Source organism: Gossypium hirsutum, chromosome A10 (genome assembly GCF_007990345.1).
Source record: "Gossypium hirsutum isolate 1008001.06 chromosome A10, Gossypium_hirsutum_v2.1, whole genome shotgun sequence".
NCBI lineage: Eukaryota > Viridiplantae > Streptophyta > Magnoliopsida > Malvales > Malvaceae > Gossypium > Gossypium hirsutum.
Genome location: NC_053433.1, coordinates 77491130 through 77498432, shown reverse-complemented (window position 1 = coordinate 77498432; position 7303 = coordinate 77491130). Strand labels below are relative to the sequence as shown.

General features: G+C 32.3%; 1 long non-coding RNA gene across 1 annotated transcript; it reads right to left on the bottom strand.

Annotated features, from left to right (window-relative positions):
- Nucleotides 1–577: 577 nt before the first annotated feature.
- LOC121208479 (uncharacterized) lies at nucleotides 578–6220 on the bottom strand. The gene is made up of 3 exons (XR_005903535.1): nucleotides 5622–6220; nucleotides 4605–4753; nucleotides 578–724 (listed from the first exon to the last, which is right to left on the bottom strand). It is a non-coding gene; the product is annotated as an uncharacterized lncRNA (long non-coding RNA).
- Between the last annotated feature and the right edge of the window lie 1083 nt (nucleotides 6221–7303).

Below are 7303 nucleotides of genomic sequence, written 5' to 3'. Positions count from 1 at the left end.
AACCAAGTCACACGCCTGTGTGCTAGGCCGTGTGGGCATTTAATTTTTACGATTTTTTATAAAATAGGTGCAGACTTCACACGCCCTGGGCACACGCCCATGTCCCTGGGTAGTGTCCTTCACACGGCTGAGACACACGATAGTGTCTCTGCCAGTGTAGCCAATTCGAAGCTAAAAATTCATGATGCAGGGGACATACGGCCAAATCACACACCCATAGGACAAGCCGTGTGTTACACACGCCTAGAAACACGTCCATGTGTTTACCCGTGTGGACAAGAATAAAGCTATTTACCAAGCCATTCTTTCACCCTTACTTGCATCAACCTACACAACAACAACCAATACCAATCCAAGCATACACATTCAACTAATTCACGCCACAACCAAGTCATCCATACATCAATTACATGCTATGTTCTGTCACATACAACATCTCATACTTATCATATCAAACCATGCAAAATCCAGATCCATGAAAACATCATCATATGCATAAATACTTAACCAATATTAGCCAATTCCAATGGCCATTTACAAAATGAATTATCAACCATTAAAGCCAACATATTTGGCCAAATTAACTGTGACACATAACAAAAAGACCAAGTCTGTATACATCCCATAACTCAAAATACTTGAATTTATTGGTACCAAAATAATTGTTGTTGATAGTGTGTATGGATCTCCGACTGTCTTCCATCTTCGAGCTGGCTTGGTGACACTATAAGGTAAGGGAAAAAGAAAAAGGAGTAAGATTTAAAGCTTAGTAAGTTCCTATGCAAATAATAGGCATCGTAAACACATTGTAACATATATATATTTAACAGGAACTAAATTAACATAAATATCATTAAGAATTCCATTGTCCAACTTGACATGGTCATTATATATAAAGCCTTAACATCATAACTTGCATAATCATAACCTTACCTAGGGAACTATCACATATTGAACCTATTAAGCGTAAGTTTTACATACATACCTGTGCCAACTTGCAACATACCATGGTCTTTCGTAACATTAACATTTCCATCACGTTTCTCGTTGAACCACTTGGAATACTAAAAGATACTCGGGTAACCTCATATACATAGTACCATCCAATTCCATATCCCAGATATGGTCTTACATGATCTCATACCGATGCTGTATCCCAGATATGGTCTTACACGAAAACTCAACTAACCCTAATGTCATGACATTTGTATCCTAACTATTCCAAAGGTTCAACTGGGATATTTCTTACTTATCGAAACTTTTCGACTTCATCCATAAAGTCAATCATAATTTCATACAATATTAAAGTATTTAAAGCATAAATAATAATGCATTATTTACATACGAGCTTACCTCGGTACAAAAATAGGAGAAATGGATCTAATTGTCAATAACCTTATTTTTCCCTCGATCAAGGTCTGAACTTCGTTTTTCTTAATCTATAATAGAAAATTTAGCTTATTTATTATTCACATTATTAAATTCAGTCCAAAAATCATACTATGGAAAAATTACACTTTTACCCCTAAACTTTAACATATTTACATTTTTGTCCTTAGGCTCGTAAAATGAAATGTATTCAATTTCTTTGTTACCCACGCCTAGCCGAACCATATACATGCCCATACCAGCCCACATTTTTCATCAAATCAGATTTTTACTACCCATTTTATAACTTTTTACAAATAGGTCCTTTTTAGGTGTTTTCATGGAAAATCACTTAGTAAAAGTTGTTTATTATACATTAAACTTTCATTTTCTACCATTAAACATCAAAAAACATGCATGTAATACATGCGTAAATTTTTAAACATGAACCCTACTTCAAAAGTGTGGTAGAAATGGAAAGATCGGGTGAATACGACTTTAAAAACGTAAAGAGCCTTAAAAACGGGGCTAGGATGCACTTACTATCAAGCTTGAAAGTTGAAGAAACCCTAGCTATGGAGAGCTTGAGAGTTTTGGCTATGTTGAAGAAGATGGAAACTAATTTTGACTTCATTTTCCTTTTTTATTCTTTTATTTACCGAATGACCAAAATGCCCTTTTTACCTTTCTTTAAAATTTTATCTATCCATGTCCATTTTTGTCCACTAAGTTAAAAAATGGTCTAATTATCATCTAAGGACCTCTAATTTAAAATCTCATAGCAATTGGATTCCTCTAGCATATAGAACTCAACTTTTGCACTTTTTACAATTTAGTCCTTTTGACTAAATTGAGTGCCCAAATGTCAAAATTTTCGAACGAAATTTTCATGAAATTATTCCGTGAAACTATATATCATAAAAATATAATAAAAATAAATTTTACTGTGCCCAAACTATTGTTCTGACTAGTTCTAAAATCGGACTGTTACACTGCTCTTGTCGCCCCTCTCATATTTCTCCTTATTCTTTAAAAAATTTTCTTCGTTTCTCTAGGATTTCACCATAGTTGTATCGCACCTTTGTTAAAGTCTTTACTATTGTTTTTACAGCTACCTTGCTGGTTGTTTAAATCTTTTTAATGAACCACATTTTTTCCCCTGAACTAAAATTTAAGTAGCCCCTATCAATCTCTCTTTGCTATCCATTGTTGTCCCCTCCCATATATTCATGGTGGTGTCAGTAAGCTATCTTTTCTTCCTCTCTTGTTCCTTTTTGTGTGCCAATTTTTGGTTGTTGTTTTTACAACCAATAAACCATCATTCCAACCTTAAAAAGCATTCTTTTTTCTATCCAAACATCCTTCCTTATGTTGCCCAAATAAGCTCATTTTCTTTCGTCGCTCGTGGTGTTGCCACCCCTTGGTACACCATTGTTTGACTGTCATTTTCTTATCAATTGTCTCTTGTTACAACTGTAAGTCTCTCAGTCTCTCCTCTATTTAGATTCGATCTAGACATTTTTTAATTGATAGATTATCCAAGATGATCATCCGACAACTCAGATATGGTTAAAGGGTAGTGTAAAGTGCAAGTCTATGTGAGATCTTACATTGTTTCGATTTTGTTAGGAGTTGTGGCTTTGGCTGTATACCTTAAGGTTTTAACTTGGATTTTAGTTATTGATTTTTTAATGTTTTTTATGTTTTAGGTGTTGATTTGAACATCTTGGATTAGCAGTGAATTGGGTTTTCATTCTTGTCTTCATTTTGCATCAAATCAATGCAAGGCTCTGTTTGTTTGAGTAAAAATGGCCTTTGAAAAATGAATTGTGGAAAATAATTTTCTTTTCTGGAAAAGATAATATTTTCTAGTGTTTGTATGAATCTGTGTAAAATATTTTTTGTTGTTTGGCAGATTTCCTGAAAATATTTTATAAAAGCTGTTTTTAATGAAACAAACATACATTTTAGATTTTTTTTTTTATCTTTTCATTATTTAATTGAGTTTATTAATACCAATGTAAACATATTAATCATCTATCATAACTATTCTCTCTTTTATGCTTAATATAGAAAGTGCTAAGAGAATAGCAATGCTTACTTCTATATGAATTCGACTCAAATGAGATCATAGTGTAGTATTGAGATTTGAGATAACAATGCAACTGTGCTCAAAATGATATTCACAAAATACATCATTTTTTAAACTTTCTGTGCAAACTGTACAGTAGATTGATACTCTAAAATTATAAAAAATTTATAAAAGAAGAAAAAAATCACATACAGACAGAAAGTTCAACTTCACTATCTCCTACTTCATGGAAAGATCATACATGATGCTATACAAGTAATGAATTTCCAATGCTAATACTTTTATTTAATATCTATGCCTTCTAATCAACAACTTTCTTTTGGGTAACAACTACATTAATGACACCAAGTTTCTCAACTTTTCCCACCACAATCTCAATCTTCCAAAAAACAAAGACAAACACAAACAAAGAATTAGACATATGAACAACAAGGACTTGTCAATTAGGATGTTATACAAGTAAGGCAACTAATTAACCTTAGCTTTCTCGATCTCATGAGCCTTTTGATCCTACAAGGTGCTAATTAAAGTTGATGTCATTACCCCTATTTTCATTGGCAAACAATCAAAATAAATGAAAACATACCAAGTATATAGTTAAACAACAATGATAATATGAAGTTGTGGCTATTATTTTATGGATTTAATGCCTTCTGCTTTGTGATAGTATTTCAGTATGGCCGTAATTTAAGAAAAAATCTTAAAGGCTTCTGTTACCTTTCTGGATTGTGAATCTATTTTGCTTAAAGATCTTAGCTATAGTTACAACAATTGGAATAACTATAGTAAAATAACTATATGGAGTAGTATGATGCTGAGGTTTTGTAGGGGTATAGAATAATTATCCTATTGGTAATGATAAAATAGGGGTACATAATAATTATCCTATTGTTAATGACAAAACAGAACGAGCCAAAACAAAACTACTATTCTTAAGATCCAACCCATTTTCAAAATAGACCCTTTCTTTTTCTATCTAAACCTCCGTGAACAAATATAAGCAAATAAAATAATGTAATAACTTAAACATGTCTCAACAAATAGAACATTTTGTACAAATAACTCTCTTGTTAACAAAATTGATATCCTAAATCTTTAGAAGCTTACCAGAATGTTAGAAACCAATAATTTTATTAGGCCTTACCTTTCTTTGAAGATCCTGGTCCTTTCTTTACACCCTTATTATAAAGTTCTTTTTGGTTTTCAACTTGTTTGAGGTTGGTGATGACTTCCCTTCTTGATTCATTATATTTCTAGCTTTCTTTTCTTTTTCACATTAGACATTGTAACAGCCTAATTTCAGAAAAAAAAACCCAAAATAATAAGGATTAGATTATCAACAAATTAAATTTACAACCAAATCAACCAAAATATGTGACTTAGGATTCAATGATCATTTCCATAATAAATAATGTAAATGATTGGCACATAACATGCATGTTTGCGAAACTTTGAATTGTGAAGCTCGGCATATCTTTAAAAATGTTAAAATAATGCATGGAACAAATAAAATCACAAGATTATGAGAATTCATTTGAAATCCAAAATTTTTTTAAGAAGCCATAGTTTCACTTGTAAGATTTTCAAGTTTGATCCCATTAGAAGTGCTACAAATCGTTCAACAATTTGAATAACATGATAGGATAATGCATTCTTTCTAAACTTTCCTTTTATCAAGATTCAATGACTGTTTCAATATTGTATTAAGCATACAATTAAAAGCTTAAAACATAACATGCATGTTTACAAAGCTATGAATGAAACTGAAAGCATATAATTGCAAACATCAAAAGCCCGTTAAGAATAAATAAAATCATTTAGAAAAAACACATTTGAAATGAAATTTACATCAAGTCATTGTTTTACTTATAAGGTTTTGAAGTCATGATCTCAATGCTAGTGTACAAATTCTAATTGCAAACAGGGGGACTTATCATTTTCCAAATAATATTTTGACACTTGTGTTTTTCATATATTGGGATATAGATACAAGAGTATGATGCGATCTTCCAACACCCAAAGATCAATCTTGATGAATATTTAAATGATCAACGAAGGATTGACTCAAAATGGAAAAAAATCCATGAATCAATTTCAAGACAAAACGTTTTTCTTCATGTATGAACAGAAGGAAGGAATTAAATTGAAAGATAAAACTTACCATAACTGATAGTTCTTAGAGTTAGAAGTAGCAATCAATTGAAGAAAATCCAATTCCTTGTCTAAATAGACATTAAGTGTTTTGAGCATGAGTCACCTAAAATGCCAAACCTTAATTAACACCACAAGCAACAAAGATTTATATATTTTGAGCGTCGAGAAAGAGGCCATTAAAAGAAGAAACAACAAAAACAAACGTATATATAAAAGTTTATAATCTAATTGCTAGGATTGAGACAGATGGCTTGTCGATTGAGGTGGAGGGCATGAGGGGATCCATTGGCTTTGTAGATGGCTCGGAAGTAATCCATGGTTTCACAAAATTCTTCCTTGTAGGCTATGGGGAAAATGGGGTTAGGAGCATCGTCTTGAGGAAGAGGCGGAAAGGGGGAAGACCAAAGATGAACGCCGATGAAAAACACTGGGTTAGGGTCGCAATAAAGGGGGAAGGGGAAGAGAGTTTTTCTTTGCTGGGACGTGAAAAGAAGAAAGATTGGAAAATGTCTTATCGAAAAAAAGGGTAAGACATTTTCTTTAAAGCAAGCTTCATTTTCTCGTGTTTTGGAGAATGATTTACAGGGGGAGTTCATGTTCCACCAAACAAACATAGGAAAAGAATGAAAATGTTTTCCGTAAAACCTTTTACAGGTAAACAAACAGACCTTAAGTTACTTAATCTAATTGGATTTGAAATTTAGTCGTTCTAACATTGATTTAGTCGAACCCTTAGGGGGTGTTTTAAGGTTTGTTTTATAGTATTTTAATTCGTAAAATGTTGTATTTTGGTTTAGGTACATTTAAAAATTTAAGTGAGGAAGCATAGACTTTACAGATTAGTGTTGCGGGCTAGCAATTTTAATGTGTGAGTCCTAATCTTGTTTAAATGTTGTTAACTCATATTTTAATTTTAAAATTGATGTTAGTGCTTACTGGTCGAGCATGGTTTAATGGTTAAAGAAGTGAATTAAGGGTGGCCGAATAAGACATGTAACTTACAAACTAATGACTGACTGATTAAGCCTTTACCGGGATTATTTGTTCGCATAATTGTTACATTCGACTGTCTGATTAAATGTCAGTATCATGTGAATGTTGTATGCTAGTTGTCATATGTTTAAAGTGATTTGATATCATTTTGTTTGACAATGATGTGCATGTATAATGCATTACTTGTAATAGCATTGTTCATGTTGTATACTGGGTGTGAGAAAAATTGTATTGCATGTTACATGTCAGTTATACTGATGAGTTGAATGATTGATTGTTGCAAATCTAAAACCAAGCATGTACTGAAAGCATGATTTAATGCCAACATTATTGATAAATGAAAGTATGCATGGCATACATAAACATTGAATATTGATATGCATGTTAAGCATGACATGGATTTGATTATTATCGTAAGCATGTAAAACATGACACTGTATTGAAATCAAATTAAAAGCATGAATTTGCTCATTGATTGATTGTCATAAAGCATGTGCAGGGGGTCAAATATTGTGGTTGACAAAGGAGTTTCATGGAGTATCGGTGACAGATTAAGTCTGAATTATGGTTGTCAGTGCACTGCACTGGGAGTATCGAGGAGATTAGTGATTTCTCGCATTATTGGTAGTTTTTATCTACAATTGTGTTGTGTATTCATAACCTACTGGCAGCGTATTATCCTACAAATTGTTATTG